The sequence below is a fragment of the Homalodisca vitripennis genome, chromosome X (genome assembly GCF_021130785.1).
Source record: "Homalodisca vitripennis isolate AUS2020 chromosome X, UT_GWSS_2.1, whole genome shotgun sequence".
Taxonomy (NCBI): Eukaryota; Metazoa; Arthropoda; class Insecta; order Hemiptera; family Cicadellidae; genus Homalodisca; species Homalodisca vitripennis.
In genome coordinates, this window is record NC_060215.1 from 54,496,939 (window position 1) to 54,506,914 (window position 9,976).

The 9,976-nt window shown below is 33.5% G+C and overlaps 1 protein-coding gene across 1 annotated transcript in view; it reads right to left on the reverse strand.

Moving 5' to 3' along the window:
• The window catches only part of LOC124369450, a 109,516-nt gene extending 107,114 nt beyond the window's left edge, over window positions 1-2,402 (reverse strand). The window contains exons 1-2 of the mRNA XM_046827457.1: window positions 2,353-2,402; window positions 1,224-1,380 (exon numbers count right to left, since the gene is read on the reverse strand). The gene's annotated coding sequence lies outside the window, so the exon portion shown is untranslated. The remainder of the gene's footprint in view (window positions 1-1,223; window positions 1,381-2,352) is intronic.
• Window positions 2,403-9,976: the final 7,574 nt, after the last annotated feature.

A 9,976-nucleotide genomic window follows, 5' to 3' on the forward strand; every position in this document is an offset into this window, starting at 1 on the left:
ATGACGTAAGCCTGTGTTAAGTTACTTTCACTGTGACAGGGTGACTTAAAATATCAAGTCAAGCAGTCATTGAAGGTAGCTCTGTCTCAGAAGTATAATAATGATGATGAAATTTTATGACTTGATTATGAAATACGTCGTTTTTTATTCTTACGATTAGTTTTTGCGAGATCTAACATTCTGAAAACTTAATAGGCCTTGACTGGAAATCTTCAAGGCGTCAAGGTGAACTTAGTTGATGCCACAAGATGACCACCTGATCTGCAAGAACTGCGGAATGACAGTTTGTCCTGTTTCAAAACACTACTACTTTGGTTTTTTATACAGGTGAACAGTAATATGAAAATTGTTTACCCCATTATATTTGATCCTGCACTCGTCTAAACTTCACACAACGTCCTATAAAACTGAAACTTAAACTCAATGTGGTGCTGTACTTTTAGTTTGATACTGTGTTGTTTGGCATGGCGTAATAGGACTATTGAATTTGTAATGAATAAAAGAATTACAAAATATCAAATTATTCCATAACCCCCCCCCCCCCGATTTGATATAGGGGTATATTTTTACTTGTATAATAATTTATCAATGCAATCAGAACTGCAAATATATAAATAAGAAGGAATATTTTATAACGGGCTATTGTTAAATGTATGCAGCTTCTGACATTTCTGTAGATAAAAAATTGTACAAAAAGAGAAATTTATTATGATATCAACACCATGAGCTGACATTTTAATTTTTGCTAATCAAATATTCTTTTACAAACGAAAAGGCCCATTAGAGCACATGAAATATCAAAGAATAATGTAATTAGTAAGCAAAATGTGTTTTCCGTATCGAAATTTAAACAGTTGGGTTACACGTATCGATATTCAAATCTTGCAAAGGTACCACCAGTCAGCTGTGCTATTTTTTCGTTTTGTACGCTGATTTGTGGTAGTGACCGTAGAATGTTGTTGAAAAAGTAAAATTCAAATTTTCAGTGGTTCATCACTGCTTAAACTATATATGTGTATATAGATTAACACCATAAATCATGCTTTTTCACTATGTTAAATGTTCTTTGATTATTAAAGCAAAATAATCTTTTTACGATTATAATGAAATTCGTTATATCGATATGCTTTTTTTAGTACTGATTTTATAATACTGGGAGTTGTGAACATGATGACGTATCGAAGACAACGTGTCTTAAAAAGTAACTAGACTCTAGTACTAACCTGTTCATAATCCACATTTTGAAGTGACCAAAGAATGGAACTTAGCGGAGCAACTCTAAAGTGCACCTCGGTAACATTCGAATGTAACTTTCATTACACAACATACCAACACACTTCAGTGCCACACAAGTTTAAGCTTGAGATCTCCATATTGTTACTGGAAACAAAAGCATCAGATAATTAATTACATTTAAACGCATTAACGTGAAGTGTTTACAATATGGTTTGGATATATCTATTGATTAAGTCGGGTTGAAATAATGGGATCCTTAAGAGAAGAATACACAGCGTTTCGAACGTCTACTAGTAACAGTTAAATGTTTGAATGTAGTACCTTAATTTTGTAAGAGAAAAAAACTTAGCATCCGATATTAAATGTAAGGATCATAAAGAAAATATTAAAAATTGCAAATTTGATTTGTAATGTTTACTCGAAAAGGTGAGAGAAAATTACTGTAAAGAGCAAAGTGAACTTATCACAATCTTTTTAATTTCAGCACTGAACTTAAAAAGGATAATCCTTGGTTTGGGTTTGGCAATATTTCTTCTACGACATTATCATAAAAATAAGAAAAGTTATATTTAAACTTTCTAAATACTGAAAATCAAAATATCAAAACACTAATTGTTGAAAAATAAAGACGGACAGGCTTATTTAGGTGTAATTTCATTGACTAATTATGTTGTCGTTATTAACATGTTTCATCATAAATTATACTTACATGTTTATCTAAATCTATCATATTCTAAATGTTTGAAGCAAATATTTATGGAACGAACATATTTTTTTTATATTCAGACAAGTTTTGATTGTTCTTGATTAAAACAATACTAAGCTGTTCTATGTATGCATGTACATTGTTAGGGATATACGCTGAAAACATATCTTTATAAATAATGTTTATAAAACTTATAAAGTAACTTTTTATTCCATATAGTAAGATTAACTACGGCAGCTCTACAAGTAATTAGTAAATAACAAGTCTTTTCTTGAACATTACGAATCGAAATAAAATATTAGTTGGAATAAAATATTTTCTAATAATACTGGTAAACATTATTGTGTAGTATGAATATTATGAATAAAAGGAATAACAGTAAAATGAAGATGATAAAGAAGCACGGTTACCTTGTGACAATATGCGGTCTAGCGTTACAACTGATACCCACAGCGTCGCGTCGTGGCGTTAAAGCGATTTTGTCCAACTCAATTACGGCGATCGATCCACCTCTCGGGCCTATATCGTATATTTGTGTCCTACTTTATGCATTTCCTGTCTACTTTGTGGAAACGTAGATTTTCGACGCAAACTCCGCAACAATGTAATGGGCACTTTTGAGCGATACTAGTGTCATACAACAATACGAGTAGATCAGTGGGTACATTAATACAGTGCGGTATTTAAAGGAATGGCATAGTGTTTTATCATTTATTATATTTCTAGCAATCAATACCACAGTACGACTGACAACCTAAATCTCCGTTATGCGCATTTCATGAGTCGAAGACTATGGTGTTATAAATTCCACAAGGCAAGTACAGAAAGTGTAAAGGCAAAAAACGCGATTTGTTTTTAAGCGCAATGAGTATTGATAGAGTTAGTTTGAGTCTTTATATTTTTGAATTAAAGTATTATATACACATCAACGTATTATATTTGTTTTTATTCTATGAAAACGGTGTTACATAGACAAATTAATTATAAGTATACGCCTAAAGTTCATAGTTACACTTGAATATTGCTGTTTTGTTATTCTTATCTTATTTTAATAATTCCATGCAGTTATTATAGCTTAATATTAGTTAAATGTATGCTGTTATAGATACAAGATACAAGTGATATTAATGATTTACATTGGAATTTTTGATCATCAAAACAGTAATCAAAGGAACAAAATTTGTATTTGCAAGGTGTTTGACTGTAGGTTTGAGGTGTTCAGTTCACAGTCCAGATTATGTTCTCAGACATTTTTGACACGCTAAGCTACACAATAAACATTGACCTAGGACGCCGGAGAGTTTGTTTTAGCTATTAATTTTGACTCTTCCATCATGTTGTGAGCTAAGTATATCCTCCACCTACGTCCTTCATCTTAGAGTTTCTGCTATCACGTAAACTGCGTGTTTCGATGGAGAAAGGAGATAATTGAGGAGTTACCACACCGCTTCTAACGGTCAGTTGCGATTTACTTTGGAGTCGTTTAAAACAATAGGTGTGGCATTATGATGAATAAATGGTTGGTGAGGGTATGTACTTTTGTTTAGGTAGGAAATATTATTGTGAGGACCAGTAATCCCAAAAGATGGAAATGGTGTTGGATCGGCAAGGAGATTGGCGGACTAGTGAGTTTCCGAGATAAAATAAAATAGATATCCAGAGGTGAGGGACAAGATCAACGAAAATTAGGCAGCAAAATGTGTTTTGAGGGCTACATAAGTGAACTGAGTAAGACAAATGTTATGAGTGAATGTTATATAAGAGGATGGTCTAGATGGAAAAAGGTCATTTTGGGCAAATGTAATAGTACATTAATGACAAGAAGAAATATTAGGTGTATTTAAAAAAGCATGGTTAAACATGGAGGAAGAGAGGAAACTGAAAGAGTTCTCGAGAATGATGAATCCAGACGAAGATTTCCAGACGAACATAGAAGGCCAGACTGAAGTCAGAGGAGGAATAAAGTATGGGCAGTAAATGAGAAAAATACTTTCACAATTAATCTGAGTTGATATACGAGTCATGACCAGGAAGCTCCAAAACTGATAAGCGGAAGAAGGATAAAATCAATATGGTAATATCGGTGATAAAATACATGAATTTAGAGTGTAAATAGAGGTTACTAAACGAAGGGCGAATTTCCAATAGAAAAAAGCATTACGTGGTCTAGATCCTTTATTAAAGAGGATAATAACGTTTTAAAAAGGAAAATCTTATCACCATATTAGGAATTTTTCTCTAAAGAATAAAGAGGATTTTAGTTAAAGAGGGTAGTATTAGAACTAAAAAGTAATTTCTTATAAAAGGAAAGGTGATTTAGTGACAAATTATTTGGCTTCACAGACAGGCAAGGCACTTTTGATGCGCTAAAAGATCTGAAAGTGTCCAAGTAGGAGGTGACGCATGGGATTATTACCTTGAAGCGTTGTAGCATTTTGATGGTACGTAATAGAAAAAGATGCAAAACTGTAAGGAAGTGACAGGATTTATGGAACAATATGACATTATTTCATAGGATGGGAGGCAGAGTTGCGTATTGGAGAGTCAAAAATGTGAAAGATTATTCTGAGGAATATCCCCGGAACAGTATTGTGGTCATTTGTTAGAGTATTTTGTTTAATAGAACGTAATGTTGGGGTTAAGCTTAGGTGAAGACGTTGCTAGATAGAATACACAGGAAAATATCTGGTAATGGTGAGATGGGAACTAGAAAGGATTAGCTGTTTATAATAGCGAATTGAAATTTGACAGGATAAAACTATAGAGATTATTGCCAGTGAAAGCAAATTGGCAAAAGTGGACAAGGTTAATGAATAGGTATTATGTATTATAAATAGGTATAATGAATAGCGGCCGGGCCGAAGACCAATGGTAATGTGAACACAGCTAGTCAATGTTTACCCATAGGGGACCTCTGACTACCTAGTTGGATTTTTCAGTGTGTATGTATCTCATGATCACAGAAATTTTAAAGAAATGGATTTATAAAGATTGTTGGAAGGTCGAAATCACACCGTAGGTGTTTTTCTTGACCTATCCAAAACATTTTATTGAGTTTGCCGCTCCACGCTGCTTGACAAATTAGAATCCTGCGGCTTTCGAGGTGTGGCTTTGTTGAGTTTCAGTTAATTTCCAAGTAAAAAAAAACGAGCTATCTATATTTAAAGCTACATGAAAATGAGCTATGGAGTCTCTTAAAGTTCTAGTCTCAGTCCCATTCTGTTCCTAGTTAATGTCAATTACATTAAATCATCGCCGACACAAGTTGCAATTACGCAATACTTAGATGATACGAATAAATAAAAAAAGCTCAATCAAAAAAATCAAAGCTAAAAAAGGCTTAAAGTATTTTCAAATTCAGTTTTGGAACGAAACCTTTATTGGCGTCAAAAATGCATCCAATATTTCCATATCCTAAATCTAAAGCCATATACTTCAACATCTAATATTGTGATGTATTTTTCCGCTCGGTGTATTTGGGGTGTAGTTCGTCCGTAATGGTAGCCGATACCAACTAAATGGAGTTTACTCTGCAAAATTTCTTGGAATTCACTTCATTTGAGCCTTGGCATGGGATGCTCACGTAGACCACATCTACTCAAAATTAACTTCAGGCATTCATGCTTTTAGGTTGTTAACAAAATGCTCAACTACTCAGGTTCTGAACACAGCTTATCATGGCTTGATTTATCCTCACCTCACTTAAGGATTAATGTGAAGGAAACAGGATTTTCCCGGACATTTGCCATCGTTCAGTGAAACAAGAAATCAGTAAAACTACGTTTCGAGATCTGCAATCTGATCTCTTCTTCAGGTAAAGAACTAAACCTAATACATAATTCAAAACTAGGTTAAAATAAACAAATCCTACCAAAGCGTTGTGGCACGCCTAGGTCATGAATCACAACCTACATGTTGTTTGCCAACTTCACTAACCCTATAAACATTCACTTAATAAAAAACTATACAAAACACTAATCATTAAACCTGAACTACGGAATACAGGTCACAATACGTCTTCACTCGTCTACTAACCACCTATGACTGACCAGAGGGACTAGCCAATGGTAATCGTCACAGCTGGCTAAAACAATATGGCGGAAATAAAAGGGAAGGGGGGCAGAAATGGGCCCTTTCGTTATTATTGGTTCATGCGAGATGAACTTCTTAAAACCATACTGTGAATCCGCATTGGTTTATTACAAATATCTGATCCGTTTGATTACCATTACGATTACCATTGGCTAGTTCCTCAGGTCAGTCGTAGGTGGTTAGTAGACGAGTGAAGACGTATTGTGACCTGTATTCCGTAGTTCAGGTTTAATGATTAGTGTTTTGTATAGTTTTTTTATTAAGTGCATGTTTATAGAGTTAGTAAAGTTGACAAACAACACGTAGGTTGTGATTCCTGACTTAGGCGTGCCACAACGCTTTGGTAAGATTTGTTTATTTTAACCTAGTTTGTAATTATGTATTAGGTTAGTTCTTTACCTGAGGAAGAGATCAGATTGCAGATCTCGAAACGTAGTGTTACTGATTTCTTGTTTCACTGAACGATGGCAAATGTCCGGAAAAATCCTGTTTCCTTCACAATCCTTCCATCGTCAAAAATAACCTTCAAACTAAGGATTAATGTTGTGTGGTATTTGCGCAATGAACAGTTCCTGAGAGTGTTTAAATTGCAAATAAATCCATCCGTGTTATTGAAAAAGTTAAAGTTCAAAGATTCTAGCAGGTTAGCTTTAAAAAAATTTAACTGTTGACCCGGCCAAGCCTGTACATTCAGGAAACATCATTATATTGTATTTTAGAATGTGCATCGACCGATGGCCGAGGCATACACTCGTACCAGATTAGAGGCAGGGAGACCTACCGGACTGCGAGACACAGGTTGGATAGAGTTCATTTGCTTAAAATGTATCAAACGATATAAAAAATGCCCCAATGGTCAAGGCGTTTAAAACTAGTGTGACACAATGTTTAGCGTCCTACACATTCTAAAATGTGGACGAGCTTTTGGCAATAAACTACGAGATCATATAATCATTAGAATGATCCCGGATTGAAGTGGGAGTAATTGGCGATGAATGAATGGAAATGAACAAAACGTATGTCTGTGTCAGAGAATTGGTTACGGAAGTCCAAATTTTAGTTTAAGTTATTGCAACATGACCTTCGCTATATAATTTTACTGTCACTACAATAAAGATTTGACTATTGAATATTATACTATATGTATTATGATACAATTTTCATTCGAATTATTTATTACATCGTAAATTCAAACACACGGGTTGTTCCGTTAAAAAATATGTTCATTTATCTGGGTTTGTCGTAAATAGAATTCCGTAGTGGACCCAATGAGTTAATTTTGTAGAAGTTGTCATGATTTAGAAAATTCAACGTTTGCTGTATTCTACAGCATTTTTCTAGACGACATAATATTCATATAGTTTTTTGTGATGAACTACTGTTTGTTATTTATTCATATGTAAGTTACGGAAATTATGACTGCATCCCTATTAATAAAATATATAAATAAAGTTTAGCTATTTTTTGTACGTAGCTAAACTTAACCAAGAAACGGTTTACAGATTATTATTGGAACCTTTCCCTTGATTGACCTAGCACATTTCAGTTGTCTGCAGAGAAGATGAAACAGAGCAATTTTATATTCCAACTTTTGCTATACTTATATGGAATATATTTAGAAACTGATCAATAGAAGTGAGATAACATTAATAAGAATTTTAAACAGTTTGGAGAACTACTTAAAATGTGTGTAATACATTTTTACATACCGTGGAGATAATGTATACATAGTAATTTACATAATTATATATAATTATGAATAATAGATTACTTTAATGAAGATTTTTACTAAAATACGATTGTTTTATTCTCTTTTGAACAGTGATCGGATAACATATCAATTCAGTCAAAAACTTTCGGTAGTAAAATGGCTTATTTTTATGACAACCTTTATTTATGTAATATATTATTTCGCTTTCGGGCTGTTAATTTTGTTATATATCATAAATAATACATGCATGGATACTGATACTGGTTGATTGATTCATAACGTTTTCCAATTCATAACACATTTTATTCGCGAAAGCTAATGGCGTATTTAGAGCCATTACTGAATCAGTAAAGTAGCGCTAAAATACAAAACGGTACATTGGGCTATTATCGATACGTAATATCAAATTTAATGATCTGCATGGCAAGCATTCAGTAACATTTCAAACTGCGTGTAAAGCCAATAAAATGAATTTTCTTACCCCTAAAACGTAAAACGTATAGGAAAATAAAACTGAAACTAATTACAATTTAAAAAAAATAATGTTTTTAATTTATCGCTATTAGCAAGAAAGAGTGCCAGTATTTTTTTTGCAATTCAGGTGATAGAATCAATAGATGTCAATAGGTAAACGTTAATAAAGAAGGTCCACCACCTGTCTCTTGTAGAGAATCCAATATTGAAACTCCCAGACGTCTTCATTTTGGTGTCTTAGTAGGAAACATAGCATCAAGAAAGAAATCCACTATCCGGGAAGTGCGGTATTGTCTCTTGCCTTACATTGTATTGTGATTGATGGTTTGGATATTGCAAACGTTATTGGTTAGTGAATAATGAGTACAATACACAGCGTGTGAAATTCTAAACACAAATTAAATGTTTATAAATATAAATGAAAACACTATTTTTGTATATACTGAACATTTCAGAATTTGTTAAAAACTCAGTATCTTCATTTACTGTCCTATATTTTATGAAATTGAACTGTTGATACTTGTTAGTAAGAATCACCAGGCGTGAAAAAAGTGCTTTAATTAATGATTAAATCCAAGATGACAACCATTTTGACGTGGTAATCAATAATTCTACTATAAAAATTCAGATCTTGTTTAAAAACCTATTAAAAATTTGCTTTACACTTAATCTATGTTTCCAAAGCCATGACTTCATGTTCTAGTTTAAATTTCAGTAATTTTAATGTACTTTAAAGTAATACGCACTTTACTTCAAGTGGTTCAATCCCTTCAAATTCATATCATGAGTTTTAATTTAATTAAAATCGAATATTCAAGGATCTAGGTTCTTTTGCCTTATAATGTGATAATAAGACCATTTTGAATTCCCAATTGGGGATATGCCGAAGAAAATGCGTAATATGAACACACACATATATTTTAACCATGTTCTATTAATTAATTAATGGATGAAAATTGTTAACAAAGAAACTTCTATGTCCATTGCCAAATAAAAATATGGCTATCCGATTTTTATGTCCAATTAGAAACTAATGAATAACTGAATTTACTATAAATCAGTAGAAAAGTTTTTAACTTACTACTATCAATGAACAAAAACTATGTTACAAAACGTCGATCTTATCGTTCAAAGACAAAGTGTTAAATGAAATCCTAATCTTTGTGATATAATTACTCTATTGAATGAAATATGAGTGGGTAACTCAAACATTAAACAATAAAAAAAAAATTGAAAATTTGCCATACTTATAGGACTACGATTTGGACAAATATGCAACGTATCAGCATAGAAAATATTGCAAGGCCTTGAGGTTGACAATACCTCTTATTACTGCTATGCATTTAAGCTTCAAGGGTCTTTTTCATACAACTGAAGTATGCCAAGGGAACAACCAGTTCACCAGTTCTGCAAACCACCGAAAACAACCGATAAGGTCTTCTTGGGAAATTTACCTCCCATGTTCAAACTACAAAAGCTGCCGCAGTACTCCCTTGATGTTGCAGGGCAATAATCGAGCAGGTGTTCAGCAAATATCTTCTGTCACAACGTCTATAGAGCAGATCTTCTCAGAAGATGCGGACTCTGTGCAGTGTTAGCCAATGGCGCAGTGTAGCGGGTACGGCGGTTATCGCAAGATAACCAGATCAAGCAATGTCGAGCGTGGCTGTTGCTTGGATAGGTGACTGCTGAGCGATCCTGTCCTTGCAAGCGGCCCGCCTGGCCGGCCATTGGTGGTGGTTCGGAAGTCACCTTTA